The sequence below is a fragment of the Mastomys coucha genome, unplaced genomic scaffold (assembly GCF_008632895.1).
Source record: "Mastomys coucha isolate ucsf_1 unplaced genomic scaffold, UCSF_Mcou_1 pScaffold9, whole genome shotgun sequence".
In the NCBI taxonomy this organism is placed as follows: Eukaryota; Metazoa; Chordata; class Mammalia; order Rodentia; family Muridae; genus Mastomys; species Mastomys coucha.
The window spans coordinates 54,064,348-54,079,992 of NW_022196915.1; the positions used below are offsets into that span (position 1 = coordinate 54,064,348).

The window sequence follows — 15,645 nt, forward strand, 5'->3', positions numbered from 1 at the left end:
CATCACCTCTGCCACTGATGGGGCTGAGGAGACAGCTAATAAACAGAGCGGGAGCAGAGTGTTGGGTTAGAGTTGCGAGCAAGCACAACTGCCAGGCTCTCTTTCTGATGATCAGAAGGACTGCATTTAACTCAACAGATGGTTTTTCTGCCATCCGTGCCTGCCCTGAGTATGTGGAGCTCCATATAGTACCTTACAGAGAATAAGAATGTATTAAAGCATGACATGGAAGTACGTGACTCAGTGGGGTGAAGAAAAAAAAAAACGGAGCTGGCTAGACTAGTCCCTTGAGACGGGGAAGGTTCTAGATGATGCCGAAACTTGATCCTGCTCTGAGAAAGAAGATATCAGAACCAGGAGGAATAGTCACAGACCTTCCCGAGATCATGGGTGCACAAGTGCCGAAGCTTCTGGGTTTGTGTTTTGTTGTGGACTTGAAGTGGGCAATTGTTTTTCCATGAGGAGTCATATCTGTTTACTTCATACTGGACCCCAGGAGTTATGTCTGTTCCTGCCTGTCCTTGGGAGAGTGTCTATGGTGAAGCCAAATGACACAAGGGTGTTGGGGACAGAAATGCTGAAGAACTAACAGGAGCCCAGGGTTTAGCTCAGGGAGAGAGTGTTTGCTTGGCTTGGGGAGCTCTGGCTTCAACCCCCCAGTACTGAAAAGAGAAGAAAGTAAACAAGAGAGAAGGGAAGGGAGGGAGGAAGGAGACAGAGCAAACAGGAAGAGAAATCATGAGGAGTGCTGGGCATCCAGTGGGCCAGTGCAAATGCTTCTAGAAGCTGTCCTGCAGTCGTCGCGCTGCAAACTGCAGCATGGGCATCCAGTTACCATGCCATGGCCAACGTATTTTATTCTATCTATTATCTGTCTGTCTGTCTGTCTATATTTCTCTCTCCCTCCCTTCCTCCTTCTCTCTTTCTTCCTTCCTTTCTTCCTTCCTTTCTTTCTTCCTTCCTTTCTTCCTTTCTTTCTTTCTTCCTTCCTTTTCTTTCTCTTTCTTTCTTTCTTCCTTCCTTCCTTCCTTCCCTTCTTTCTTTCTTTCTTTCTTTCTTTCTTTCTTTCTTTCTTTCTTTCTTTCTTTCTTTCTTTCTTTCTCTCTTTCTTTCTCTTTGGTGTTTTTGCTTTGTTGCTTTGGCTGTCCTGGAACTTGCTCTGTAGACCAGGCTGGCCTCAAACTCAGAGATCTGGCTACCTCTGCCCTCTGAGTACTGGTATTAAATGTCTGCAACACCACTGCCTGGCCCAATACACACACGCACACACGCACACACACACGGAGTTGTCATGATAATATTTAATGCTGTCTGCTTCTGTCCACTCCTCATTCGGACTTCTCTGCTGATTCCTAGGAAGATAAGCAGAAATGCCGTCAGCCTTCTCGGCAATCTACAGGAAGGTCTCCCAACTCTGGAAATTTACCATACCCAGGGTTCCAAATGTTACTACAAAGTTAGATAATTTTTTTTCTAAAGAAGAGTGAATAGTTCCAGAGTCTCAATTGCCACCAGGAGTAAATGTTTGCCACACTGCTGGAGGAAACACAGCCTAGAGAAAAAGAAGCAGGCAGCTTCGATCCTCCGGCTGTCTTATGCTGCTGCACTGGGCAGAGTTTTTAACGCGAAGAGCCTCTAAATATTGTGATGATTTTTTTTCACCCCCCACTCCCAATTTAGAAATGTGTTCAAGAGGCAAACACACAGCAGCATCGTTTGTTTCTTCAGGTCTTTGCTAAGTGAGGGCTACTCCGTTAGTGTGCTTAACTGGCTTAGAGTTAACAGTGCTGATTTCAGAGTCACTAGACCGCCTCAGCCGTTCTGAGTGTAGTGTAGCTTCCTCATGGATGAGCAGTGTACGGAAAAGCTTATGAGTTCTAGGATCTGGATATCTCCAGGGCCAACATAATGTCACGTCCATTTTATTTCACATTTTAAATTTATGTTAAAGTGACGTTCATGTACAATACACATCGCCATCCCGAGGACTTCAGTGAGTGCGTGCCAGTGGCATTAGCACATTGGCAGTGTTGTGTGACCACCACTTCTGATTCCAGAACATTCTTATCACCTTGCGAATTACCCTGTGCTTCCCATTTCCTGTTTTTTCTCAGTTACCTGAAACCACTGGTCTGCTTTTTGCTTTTATGGGTTTATTCCATGTAAATCTACATAAATCGTATAAATCAAATCTCTCAATATTTCAGGGCTCTTTCACATAGCATAGAGTTTTCAAGGCTGGTAAGGTAACAATTCCTTGTTCTTTTTTTATAGCTGAATACTATTCCACTGTCTGTGTAGATCGCATTTGCTTACCCATTATTTTGTTAACTAACATTTGTGTTTTATGCCTTTAAAGCTTCTGTGATATTGAGTTGTTTTTGGAACATATGTTTCAGTTCTCTTGGGGACAGAGCTAGGAGTAGCATTTCTGGATCACGGGGTAGGTCTATCTTTAACTTTTTGAGAAACTGCCAAATTCTTTTTCACAGTGGCTGCACCAGTTTGGATTCCTAGCAGTCATGTGTGAAGACACCAGCTTTGTCTAATTCCTCATGGCTTTATTACATTTTAAAAAACGATTTATTTTACTCATAATTGTATGTGTGGAAGTAAGTGCAGTGCTTGAAGAGGCCAGAAGAGGTTGTTGGATCACTCGGAGATGGAGTTACAGGCAGTTGTGAACTACCCAACATAGGTGTTGGGAACTGATCTTGGTTCTCTGCAAGAGCCACATGTGCTCAGAACTGCTAAGCCATCTTTCCAGACCCATGTTTTATTTTTAAAATGAGTCACCCTACAGCAGTAGGGTGGAATCTCATGGCCGTTCAATCTGTCCGTCACTCACGACTGGAGCAAGTTCTGCCAAACCCCCTTTGATGTACTCACCGCTCACTTGCTCGTCTCCTCTGGAAGATGCCCATTTAAGTCCTTTGCTCACTTTGAAACCAGGCCTTCTTTTTTTCATTGTTGAGTTGCAAGAATTCATTAGGTACCTAAGGTACATAGTGTGTGTGTCGGGGGGGGGGGGGTCCTCCTTAGATGTGTGACCTAGCAATTTTAGAATCTCCTCAGATTCCAGGAAGAAAGTCATGGCCAAAAGCAGCTTTTCTATGTAGGGAAGATTTCCTGAGGAAGGGACTGCCCGTGTGTTGTTATGGTCAACTGAGAAACCGGGATCCTATTTCAAATGTGACCGAAAGCCAGGGATAGTAGGTGAGGACAGAGGTGGAAGAGCCATCTACTGAGAAGGACTGGATCCCATGTGTCATCCAGATTGACAAGGGTGGCAGTTTTCTGCCTCATAGTAAGATAACTTCAACTAATGATCAAACACATATTTGGTTGAAGATACTTTTGTGCAGATTTGGACAGAACACAAGTGTTTCTCAAAAAACCATGAACCTAATCAAATACTTTCTCGTCTCCTAAAGCTAACAGTATGAAGAATCTTTACCTGCAACCCCTGCAAGTCATTGAATAAGACTAAATCATTTTATAAAAGCATATCTCCATGACTGAACCAATCTCTTCAGTTCTGTTCAAATCCAAAAGACCATAGGACATGTAATCAATTGATGACAATTGTCTGTGGAGATACCGGGGCCTTAATCCTTGTCCCCAGTCCCTTTGGGAATCTGGTAAAGGGTGTGACCATCGTGCCAACATGGAACTAGAGTTTCATAAAAAGCTTAACCTTGTAGAGATTTTCCAGAGCATGTCCCAGGGTTCCACGGGCCCCTGTTCTAAAGCAGTGAGGTTCATCTAGTACCAAGTAGCATCTTCAGTATAAATCAGACCCTGATTGCAGCACTCTATTCACACAGGGCCCTGCCCCAATCTCCCAGCCCCTCTCTTGGGCTTAAGTATTATTACCTGTTCCCAGGTGACTTCTGACTCCACATCCCCATACTTCATCCTCTTTGGATCTGCAGCTAAAGCTTCAACTGCCTCCCTGAGCATCTTCCCTTCAATGACTAGTGAGAGCGTGCTCAAATAGAGCTCAACACTTACCCCATGGTTAATCTCCTCCTCTTCTTCCAGTGAAGAATCAGCTGAGTCCCAGACAAGGCCTCAGTGTGTTGGAGAGGGCCCCAGGGAGCGGAAGTAGGTTCCTCCATTCCAGCGTGGCTACAGTAGAGAGGCCCTGCAGTGTTAGCTGGGTGCTCTATGAGCAGCAGCAGCAGTAGTACATGGCCAGGGCAAGGAAGGACACCACAGGGACATAGTGAGGATAGCAGTTACTCTGCAGGAAATGAGACTGGTGCTGAACCTCAGGCTGGGACCCTTGTAATGACAACCTGTGGCCCTGAAGGTCAGAGTCATCTTGAGGGAGGCAGGCCATAGTATCACTTCCTCCTTCTCCCAAGTGTCTGGCAAACGCACCCCTCTCTCCCATGATGGGCCCCTCCACTCTTTCCTAGACCAATCTCCTGTCAGCTCTAATGACAAGTGATCTATTAAAACACTACCTGCTTATCTACTGGCTATCAACACAAAACCCAGATTCTAAAAGGCTGATAAGACACTCTGCCTCAGTCTCTGCACCTCAGACAAATCTTCCACCTCCCTCCCCCTAGGAAGCTCCCCTATGTCATCTACCACTCTCACGCACACCCCACTGCTTTCTCTTCCATCTTGGTATCTTTGCGCATGCTCACATCTCTAAGATGGCATCTTTGTGCATACTCACATCTCTGTGTGAGAACCCTTCCCTGCTTTCCAATTGCTGACTCCTCATCCTTCAGGATCACATCTGCATGTCACCTTCTGAAAGTGGGGCACTTTTCAGATCCTCAGAGCTATTGGTTTCTTGGCCAACACACCCTTCTCCATAACCTCTGACAATTGCCACATTTTCTACCACCTGGTATCCGTCTCTCCAGCATATGCTGCTTGAATGTAGTTAGTGTGGTCTCACCTGTACATAGAATCATAAAGACACTCTGGAGGGCTCATCACACTGTTGTTCACTCAATTTTTAAGAGAGAAAAAAAAAGGTGAAGAGAGAAGTTAGGATTTCCAGGGACCTCCCCCCACTTGAAAAAAGGAAGAACACTGGTGTCCAGTGTAAGCTACATCAGAACGAGCCCCATTCTTTATCTCTCTGCCATATGGCTAGAGAACAGGCAGTTAATAAACCCAGGGACAAGTCGGTACATTGATGTTTCCTACATTTATATTCTAAAGCACATGTGGAGTTGAGAACAATTTTGGGCTCATTGTTGCTAAGTCTCCATCACTGCTAGGCAAGCTGGGCTGTGGCGGGTCAGAGTGAAAACCTGCATGCCCTCATTCAATTAGTTATTCGTCTACAAACATCACAGAGAACATTCTGTGTGCTGGAGACCCAGCACAGGCAACCCAAAGGTGAGCCGTCTCCATCTCCAGTGGGATACAGGAAGTAGAATTTGTGAATGCTTTCAAATCCCTTCCAAAGCCCAAGTCTGCTTCTCTGCGATCTTTTTGGAAGGAGCCCTGCGTGGTGTAGTTGTCTTGGTGGTGCTTGTTGGAGCTCAGCTGTACGGTCAGTGAGTATGGCACAGAGTTCCATTGTACTCACTATTGTGACAACAGTTAAGAGTGAGTGCTCTTCCCAATGGTATGCAGAGCTTATCTATGATGCCAGCAGAACCGCCACTCAAGACTGAGCACTCATTTCTATAGAGGGCTGGGGTGTCCATCGCCCTAGAGGCAACGTCACAATTTCTGTTAAGCTATTCTAGTGTTGGTCTCTTTGAAATGTATCCTACCCCCAAATCATTTTTGATGTGCTTCCCACCTCCAAATCAAAACAGAGGGCAGGATTATCGTAGGACAAATATTAGGAAAAAGAGGGAGGACACCACATATCTTAAAACTATTCCCCAATCAGTCCCTTTCAGTTCCACCAAATGATTTGTTTTTGGTTCCAATGGAGTTTTATTGAGATAAATGAACAGCAACTCCAATATCCAAAATTTTACCAACTTTTTTTTCCCCCTCTGACCCTCAATAGCTCAGCAAAGACTCTAGCCAATCAATGCCCATTTTAATGTGCATTGCCATGTTAGGCAGAGAACCATCCAGACGCCATATCCTTGACCCTAAGAGATAAGATATAACTCGACACAGAAGGACACCTGAGTTTCTAGTATAAGAAAACGTTATTTATAGGCTGGGTGGGGAAGACGGAGGAAAGCCGAGTTGGTTCTTGGATTGCATCTAGTCATGCAGGATGAGGTATAGATGAGGTATCCTGAGGAGATTTACAGGGGTGACAGGGGAGCAGCTGGTGCTTTAGGGAGCATGCCTAGAGCAGGCCTGTCAGACTTCTGAAGCAAGAAATGTGTGGTGCTGGGGAAGACCAACTTCTCGGACACAGACCTGCCGGTGTAAGAACTGACAGCCGTGGAGTAGCCGGATAACACGACGGTCCTCATGTTTATGTTGCAGCGTGCCTCAGCCACACAAGAATGATGGAGAAATTAGCTCCTCTGACAAAAACACCTCGTCCACACAGCTGGGTGTTCACCATTAGTCTGTTTGACTGAATGGAGCAGGAGCAAAGGCCACGGCTACTCATGTCTTGGAACTGGGCCAACATCTATCCAACAACCCCTTATGATTTTTTTTTTAAACCCTAGCTCTTATATAAAACTTTTTAATGGCACTACCATCTATTTTCCTTAAATAAAAAAAAATGTTGAATGTTTCTCTCACACCCGTTGAAGAGGGAAAGGAGAGTTTAAATTAACTCCAAATGGTATGAATTTAATAGAGCCCCAGCTGCCTGCAGGTTTCTCCAGTGCAAACCGCTTGGTCTGAGAGCTGCCCCAGCTGCTGTGTGATCTCACAGCCTGTCCCATTTGAAAGTCACCGTGCTACCAGGCCACAGTTCTAAACACATAATGAAAACCACTTGACTTGGGCCCCTCTGATCAGCAGCTGAGCCCATGATCTGGTCATAAAGCAAACCAGCTAGTCTCAGGGAAAGCAGCGATCTCTCCAGAGTTGAGGAGAAGACCTCTCAAGGGCTGAAGGGCTTTCTCTCTGTGAAATGCTTTTTGTTGTGGAAGCTCTGAGTTCCTCTGAGCTTTTCTTTGCTGTAGCAACCTTCTGCCCTCACACCTCTTGACATTTGGTATCTCAAATGAGGTCAGGAATCGGGGTGATGCCAAGTTTAACTAACTTATATTTTTTGAGAATTTTGAGTTCTCTTTGGGAGAAAGGAGAACATATATCCAAGCTGATAGGCACTCACATAAACAATTTTTAGGAAAGGATATGCCAGACTTCAGACAGGTGAAAGCAAATTCTAAGTGCTCAAATGTCTCAGAGGATGCAAATTTGGGCGCCAGACTCGACCCTTGTGCCCATCCTAGTACGAGACACAGGAAGACAGACCATAGACAGCTTTCTCAGTTCTGCAACAGGAGTGAATGGCTTTTCAAACTGCCTATGAGGAGGTTCTGTGCTTCTGATTTTTTTTGATGGACAGCAGGTGACTCATGAAGTCCTTTGGGAGAGAGTGTGGTGGGAGAAAATTGTGGCGTCCAACGAAGAACTGCATCAAATGTATTATACGGCTCCCGAGAGGCTCTCAAAACTTTTGCTAGTAAAATACCACCCTTGACTACAGCATCCTTGGCATTCCGTTTTGATGGGGAAAGCAGTGAGGCTGATGGGAGAGGGCGAGGTAGGGTGGCATGGCCAGTGTCTGTGGCCTTTGAGAAGACGGGAGCTGAGAGTTATAAAGCAAATGAATGGACTGGAGGCTCTCTAGGGACAGCATGAAAGAAAAGCTGGCTTAAAAAAAAAAAAAAAGTTCTGCCTCCTCTTTATTTCACTACATATTCAACTGGATTTCTTTTTTAAAGCAAGTCTGACCTAAAACATTTCTAGTAAGTGTAAAAAAGGAACTAAAATAATTGATGTGAAAATAAATACAAGTTCTATTCTGAAGCCAAGTTTAGCAAAACAGCCCAGTGGAGGACTTTGGTGCACAAGACTCTGCCTAGGTTGGCTCTGGACTTTTGCTTGGTTTTGCTTTCAAGTCAGAATAGCACTGGGGAGATAGTTTAGTCGGTCAAGAACTTGTCTTGCAAATATGAGGTCTTGAGTCCTATCCCTAGAATCTACATAAAAAGCTGGGGACAGTGCTGATGCCATCAGTGGGTGACATGGGAGGCAGAGGAAGGGGCAGGGGCAGAGGCAGAGGAAGGCAGGCCCTCGGATTCTCACTGCCAGTTAGCCAGCCTGTTTGGTGAAGTCCCAGTGAGAGACTTTGTCTCAAACAAAAGGCAGAAGGGACCTGAGATGGTCTTTCAATACCCCAGGATCTCCCCACCCTCCAAAACCTGCATGGGTACACACATGTGTATGCACACAAACCCATCGTGTGAGTCCCCTCAACTTGGATAACTCAAGTTTTAGAATTCTTCATGACACTGTGTATCAAGACTTTCAGGTCAGGTTAGTTCCTCTCATTTTGGGGGCTCAACGGTGTTGAATGGTGCACAGTTTAGTTTTCATGGACATATTGCTGCACAGGGAGAGTCGCTGGTGATGTCATTTGTTTATCTTGGTCCATCCTCCATGCAGGCTGATTGAAGCATTCAGTGCCTGGACGCTCAGGGCAAGCTTGATGGCCGCATACAAATGGTGCACATGCATATATGTAGGCAAACACTTATTAGGTAAAACCCTCAGTGGCTGGGTGAAATACAGCACTGCCTGGTCAGTTATAATTAATCTTGTCAATGCTACAACTCTTGGTGTCAACAATCCCAGAATCCTTCTGCCTCTCTCTATGGCAACCAGTTTTGTGTTCTCCTGTTTGGGACTTGATACTTCACGGAACAGAAACTTTACCTGTGGAGAATGTAAAATAAAGCCTGTTTCTAAGAATCCTGGGAATACTTAAGTATTTTTTTTAATGGGGAAAAAAAAACCCACACTTATGGAATAGGCATTTTAAGGTAATTTGAGGGACTCCGGAGTCCAGTCAACAAAGATGAATCTGGGCTTTAAATCTGGCTTGAAAATAGATGTGCCAAAAGTGAGGTGGGTACCAAGAAACAAACTGCAGTAGCCCAACTGTTTGTTGTTAAGCTGGGCAGCAGTAAGGAAGGCTCAGGCAGAACTGTTTCATTAGACTCCTCTCATCAGTTATGGGGATTAGCTAGCATACTAAAACCACAATGCGTAGTTCTTCCTCCAGTGTGGACTCCCAGCTAGGACCTCTCCCGTGGCAGAGGTCTGCCCTGATCCCCTCTCACTTTAATGGCCTCTGTGTCTCTTTTCTCCTTCCACAGGTGGAATATAAAATCCCCACATACAGTTGTGCTTTGGGAAAGCTGAAATAACACATATAGCAACCGAACAGTAATAAGGGGAAAGCACATCATGAATCTAATTCCATTTCCAGATGTAAAATGTCATAAAGGTCCCCCCCCCCATACTTGGCAGAACAACGGGAATTTTTGAGAGCATTTTATTTCACTGCATGTATGCATGTTCCTAAGTAGAGGTATCAGAGAGGCCTCGGCAGCGAGCGAGCTATAAATGCCTCCTGTTACTGCTTTGCTGAGGCCCCACATCAAGCTAGGGGTGTATGACCCTCACAGAAATGGCAGGAGCCAGTGCCTGGCTAATAGTAGAATCTGGCGTGACTTTAGAGGAAGCACTCTAAAGATGTGGGGGTGAGGGGCGGGGATGAGGGGGCTTCTAACCAGAGTCATTACTCTCTGCAAACAATGGGATTGTTGTCTGTTTCAAAGAGCAAATCACTTAGCCTTACCACCCATTTTTCTTCCTGACTTCTTCATTTTTAATCATCTTCACACAGGCACCTTTGGAGACCCGCCTGTGTACGAATGGGATGAGAAAGGATGACAGGGAAGGACTAGATCATCCCCTCTGATTAACATGAATCAACAAAAGTCATGTAGTCAGAACTTGGAGAACAGAGCTTTTGATAGATAGAGCAGTTCCAAAAGTGTTCTGTGAGGTATAAAAGTAACCCACTGTGGCAATAACTCTGTCTTGATGTCTGCTTGTCGTGTGTATAATTTTAATACCAAAGAAATCACTCTTCTATTGGAAAATTAACCATGAAGGCAGATTAACGGGTGTGCCCACCCACGGGTCACTCCCACCGTGGCCTTGTATGAGCTGGAAAGAGCGTTTTCCCAACTCAACTCCTGCATGGTATAAATTATTAGGGTGAGAAACATGGACTGTCTTAAGGGTAATAAAGAGAAAAATAGAATTTGAAGAAGGCAGTTTTCATGTGTACTTTGTAAGAAACGGCTCGCATGCTTGTGGGTTCTATTCTCATGTCTGCTCTTGTACTCTTCAAGGAACTATGGCAGTGTTACACTCCTGTCTCTGTCTGCTAACGCCACCTTATCATTAGGTGACTCAAAATAGAGACGCACGGGAGCAGAGGCAAGTGAATAGCTGTGAATTTGGGGCCAGCCTGGTCTGCATAGTGACTTTTAAACTACCCAGGACTACTTATTGAGACCTTGCCTTATTCACACACACACACACACACACACACACACACACACACACACATATTTGGAGAGATGACTCAGCAGTTAAAAACCCTGGCTTCTCTTTCAGAGAACCAGCATTCAGTACCCAACACCCATATGGTAGCTCACAACCATCTGTAACTCCAGCCCCAGGGGACATGACACCCTCTTCTGGCCTTTATGGGCACAGAGCACACACATAGTACATACACATACATGCAGGCAGTATGTGAACATAAAATAAAAGTAAGTAAATATTTTTTTTAAAGCGAGGAAGAACGAGAGCTTACAATTACTTGTCTGTTAGGTCTATGCTAACAAAAATTAGAGGTGACAGTCAAAGTAAAACCATGAGTTGCAAAAAGGAAGTACTGTAGGCAGCGGCATTGAGACACTAGGTCATGGATGGGTTCTAGGGCTTCCCTCTTGCTCTCCATCTTCATGCTCTGAAGACCCTGTGCCTGCCTCAGAGTCTCTATCCAGAGATAATGCTAAATCAGAAAATTATATACTATATCATATTATAAAATTCAGCTAGAAACTATAAATTACCTTTACAATTATGGTTAGCAAAAGTATTTTCTTGTCCAAATTGAAATTATTATGTCTATTATTTTTAGATAAAGAAAAATTATACCATATTTTCATGATTAAAATTATAAAAAACATTTCCCAAAAAAGAACATGGCTTCCAAAGTACTGCATTATTCAAAGTACTATTATATATATATATATATATATATATACATATATATATATATGTATATATATATATGTATATATATATATATATATATAGAGAGAGAGAGAGAGAGAGAGAGAGAGAGAGAGAGTTTGGCTGGCATGCATGCATGCACAAGTTTATAATCCTAAATCCTTAAACCCATGAGTGGTTTCAACGACTCTCACCTCCCCTTCCCTAGAACTCTGGCCTGAGGCTATCTTGAGATGATTGAATTGCTTGCTGCTTATGTGTTGAAGTGCCTGAGCTGAGGATGGAGCTACGGTCCTCAAGGACTTGTGTAGATCTGAAATACAGACACATCAACAGAGGGAGATAAATGGGACTTGTCACCAGTACGAGCAGCCAACACGGAGGTCCATCCCTCATGGATTATGGGCATCTGTATTCCTAATTGGCATTCTTTCGGGGTGTGCTAGCCGACTGGCAATGCCAGGTGAGCCATAGCCTCGGAGAAGATGAGATATCACGTTTAGGTGACAAGAGACATGGAGGAGGCATGGGCACCCCATTGTACGGAGTCTTGGTCCATATGGTTGCTATAATACTGGTGATCTGGGGTTTGAGGGACCTCCAAATGGCAGGTTTCATCCAGACTGAGCGTACTATTTTCAAAGCAGATGGGTTTATGATCTTAGAATAACAAGCGGTTTGGAAGGTTGCATAACCAGCAGAGCCCCTTGGTAAAACGCATAGAAATAGTTAACAAGGTAATGGTAAGAAATGTTGACCTTGATTTGTTTAGCTAAGATGTAAAGATTTTTGAAGGTCAAAGGTGTCCTTGTGTAGTGTTTTGGAGTCTAGCTGTGTCTGACCCTCTAACATTAAGCTGCTGTGGCCTGCAGTTTTGAAGAGTGAAGCAAACCAGGGGGAAAGGGAGGAGGGGGAGAGAACAGGAAATGGAGTGAGGTGTTTCAGGAAGTTGTCAGGGGTTGACTGATTGATTCCAGATGGAAGGGGTCAGCCTTCATGACCCAGGAAATACTCACTAGGGGAAAGAAGTTGGCTTGGGGAAGGGGAAGGCCTGGGAGTGGGATGATATTGGAATGTGCATTCTACTTCCTTTAGCCTTAAAACACGGAGAAGTCCTTACTCCTTGGGATAGGAGAATATCAGTGTTGTCATCATCCATCAGAGAACAGAGAGGGAAGTTAAACCTGAAGCCAAATGGGTCTTTCCATCCATAATGTAGCTTATTCTTCTAGAAGTAGAGAGAATGTATGTAAAATCCAGTGTTCAAACATGAATAAGGATAATAATTCATGTCTGATTTCATGTGCTGGAATTTGTGAATCAAATCCATTAATTGTTTACAAAGTTAGCTTAATTGGCAGGCTTTCCTAGGTACTTCACAGCCTAAGATATTTGGAATATTAAAAAATAGAATTTCACACACACATATACACGAGCACACACACACATGCACGTGCACACACATGCATGCACATACATTTGGACATAATTTAAAATCTTGTAATAAATTTTGCAGACACTGAAATAATTCAGGTTAATTCCTTTGCTGTCACGAGAGGCCAGCACTAGCCAGCAAAAGATTAAAATTTATTTCCATTGTTAATAGAAAATAATGAAGTGCATGTGAACCACCAGGGTATATCATTCGGGGAAATGTTCACTTTGGAACCGAGTCTCTCTCCACCCAAAGCGGACTGTGATGAAATCTGCTATCTGCTGGCTAGAGAAAGCTCTGCATTCTGTGGCCAGGATGCACAAGAAGTGTCAATGGACAGTGCAATGAATCAGACAGTTCCTGAGTGACTGCCCCTCACAGCCTCGTCATCCTCAGATGGAGCTGCGGTTCTCCTTGGTGTTTCCAGGCTAGCTCGTTATGGTGTAATGCTTGAAGGTCTGTCTTTCACTTTTGTTTTGAGTTTGAAGATCTATTTTGCACACACAGCCTGGTGCCCGCCCCCTCTCCATTCTACTATTCTCAGAGGTAGCATAAACATAGGTGATGTTTAACACACAGCCTCCAATCCTGTCAAAATGAGGTCTGTTTCTTCCTCTGACTCGAGGCGTGGTCTTGTACTCTCTGAAATCACTCTGATAAGCACTCAGGCCTGGTGTACTTGCCAAGAGTGATGGATGTCTGTTTTGCGGTCGCCACCACTGGATAGGAATTATCTAGAAGGACTTTTCTCAGACATTCACATGTTAACACAGACACAATTGGAAACAGACCTGAGGCTCAACAGGCTACATCCCTGAATTGTGAGCAATTATATGGGCGATAATTTTCTGAATGACAACTGAGCTTCCTTTAAGTTTGTTCTCTGAGTCCCCAGGGCCTGTCATGACTCCTGATGTGTAGTTGGAGCTCAATGATTATCTGTTGAGTCGAATGATTGAAACTCATTTCCATCCATGTAAAATTTTCATATGTTATATCAGGCCCACAGAGTGAGGCTACATGAAGTGATTTGTGGAGCCATGGGTCCTGAGGATTGTTTTAAACCTATTAAAGTATGAGTCTTATAAAATGTTAAAAGATGCCATGCTGGTGGCTGATAGCTCAGTCAGTAAAATGCTTGCCATGAAGGCACAAGAACCTGAGTTGGGATCTCTATTTTAAACATCACCTATGTTTATCTCTACATGTAATGGTGTGTGCTCGGAGTCCCATTTTTGGGAAGGTGGTGACAAGGTGTATCCCTAGGGCTACTATCAAGCAGCCTAGGCTAATTGGCAAACTCGAGGCCAGTGAAAGACACAAGACAAAGTGGCTCTCACTTGAGAAATGCCACCCAAAGTACTTGACCTTACATATGCATTCACATGCAAAGGGACACACACCCACACACACTCACACACGTATGCATACTCACATACACACTTACGTATATACATACACATGCTCACACACTCACATACTCATACACACACAGACACACAATACTCATACACACACACTCACATATACTCACACATACACACTCAAGTATACATACACATACACATACACTCATACAACTCACTCATACACTAATATGCACACACACTCACTAACACAGTCACCTATACACACACACACACACACACACACACACACACACCTGAAATTCTCTTCAAGGCAAAAGAAAACAAAGGGAAGGAAGAGTATTCCTTGGGATTATAACTGACTGGAGAGGGAGATGAACTCATTTTCTGAAGAGATAAAACATTCCATTCTTGAGAGGAGAGTGGGTAATGCCATAAAGGTTTACCATAATGCTCTCAAACCTGTGTTTGTCACAGTTTTCCATACGATGTGGGAAGGGAGGGGACCGTGAGATCGATGGGATGAGAACAGCATCATTTGAACGGTTTTGAAGTTGAATGATGGGTTCTCAAATTTTGTTAGCTCTTCTGTCATCTTATTTGCCTGAAATTATCTCTAATAAAAAGGTGTTTCTTGAGAACACTGACTTCTTTCCTATTGAGATCTGAGCAAGGCCATGTCTCTCCACCCTCCCTTTTCATTTAATAAGTTAGAAGGCGTGGCAGAACAATTACAGGTAGGATGATAGTACGAGCCATGGGCAGAGAGAGTCATTCTGAAGCACGGCTCATTAGATTCTTCAGTGTCCTTCCTGGAAAGAGCTATACATATTTATGAGCACGTGTATAATACGTTTCTTTCTCCAAAGAGCCACGGAAAACCTGCTGTGCATAACTGCATGAACCGAGTAGTAGCCTTCCTTCTGAGACACTCTTTTTCCTGGGTCAAGTCTAAAGGTGGTAGGTGTGCCAGGTCTGCTCTTTTCCACCTCTCTTGGCTCAGCTCTACCTTTGAACTTCTTTCATGATCTGACCAGCAGGTTTTATAATAGAATTAAATTCTCTCTCTCTATGTAAGCTAGCTACCATTCTGCCGTCTGGACATAAGACCTCTGAGAGCAGTGGTGTGGCGATGCCTTTCTGTGGCTATGATTGCTGGTGCTAATATCTCTCTTTCTAGAACCTTAACCAGAGTTTAGACTATGCTAGAATTGCACTGGACAAAGGAGACAGGAGTAAGGCAAATGGATCACAAATCATCATACTTTGGCCTGTATTTTACATGGTGCCATATGCATTCCATGCACCATCTCATGCTATCTCATTTGGGCCTGCAAGAGAGATAGTGTTATTTATGTTTCCTAGATAAGAAAAACTGAGATTTGAAAAGGTTCAGTGATTTGTCTGGGAGTTTACATTAGGACGCAGTGGCCTGGGATTTCAATTGGTTTTCACTCCAAGTTCTTACTCTTCATCCTTCCATGCCCACCCCTGCCCTTTCCTCCAGTTAGACACTAAACATTCTGTATCTCCCATACTGCATTTGGGGAGCCTCATCTTCTCACGGAATCTTTATCACTGTTCATGACTGCAGAGGGACAACTG

The 15,645-nt window shown here is 44.0% G+C and overlaps 1 protein-coding gene across 2 annotated transcripts in view; it reads left to right on the top strand.

Moving 5' to 3' along the window:
* The window catches only part of Ebf2 (EBF transcription factor 2), a 200,342-nt gene that overhangs the window by 141,529 nt on the left and 43,168 nt on the right, over positions 1-15,645 (top strand). The window lies entirely within an intron of this gene.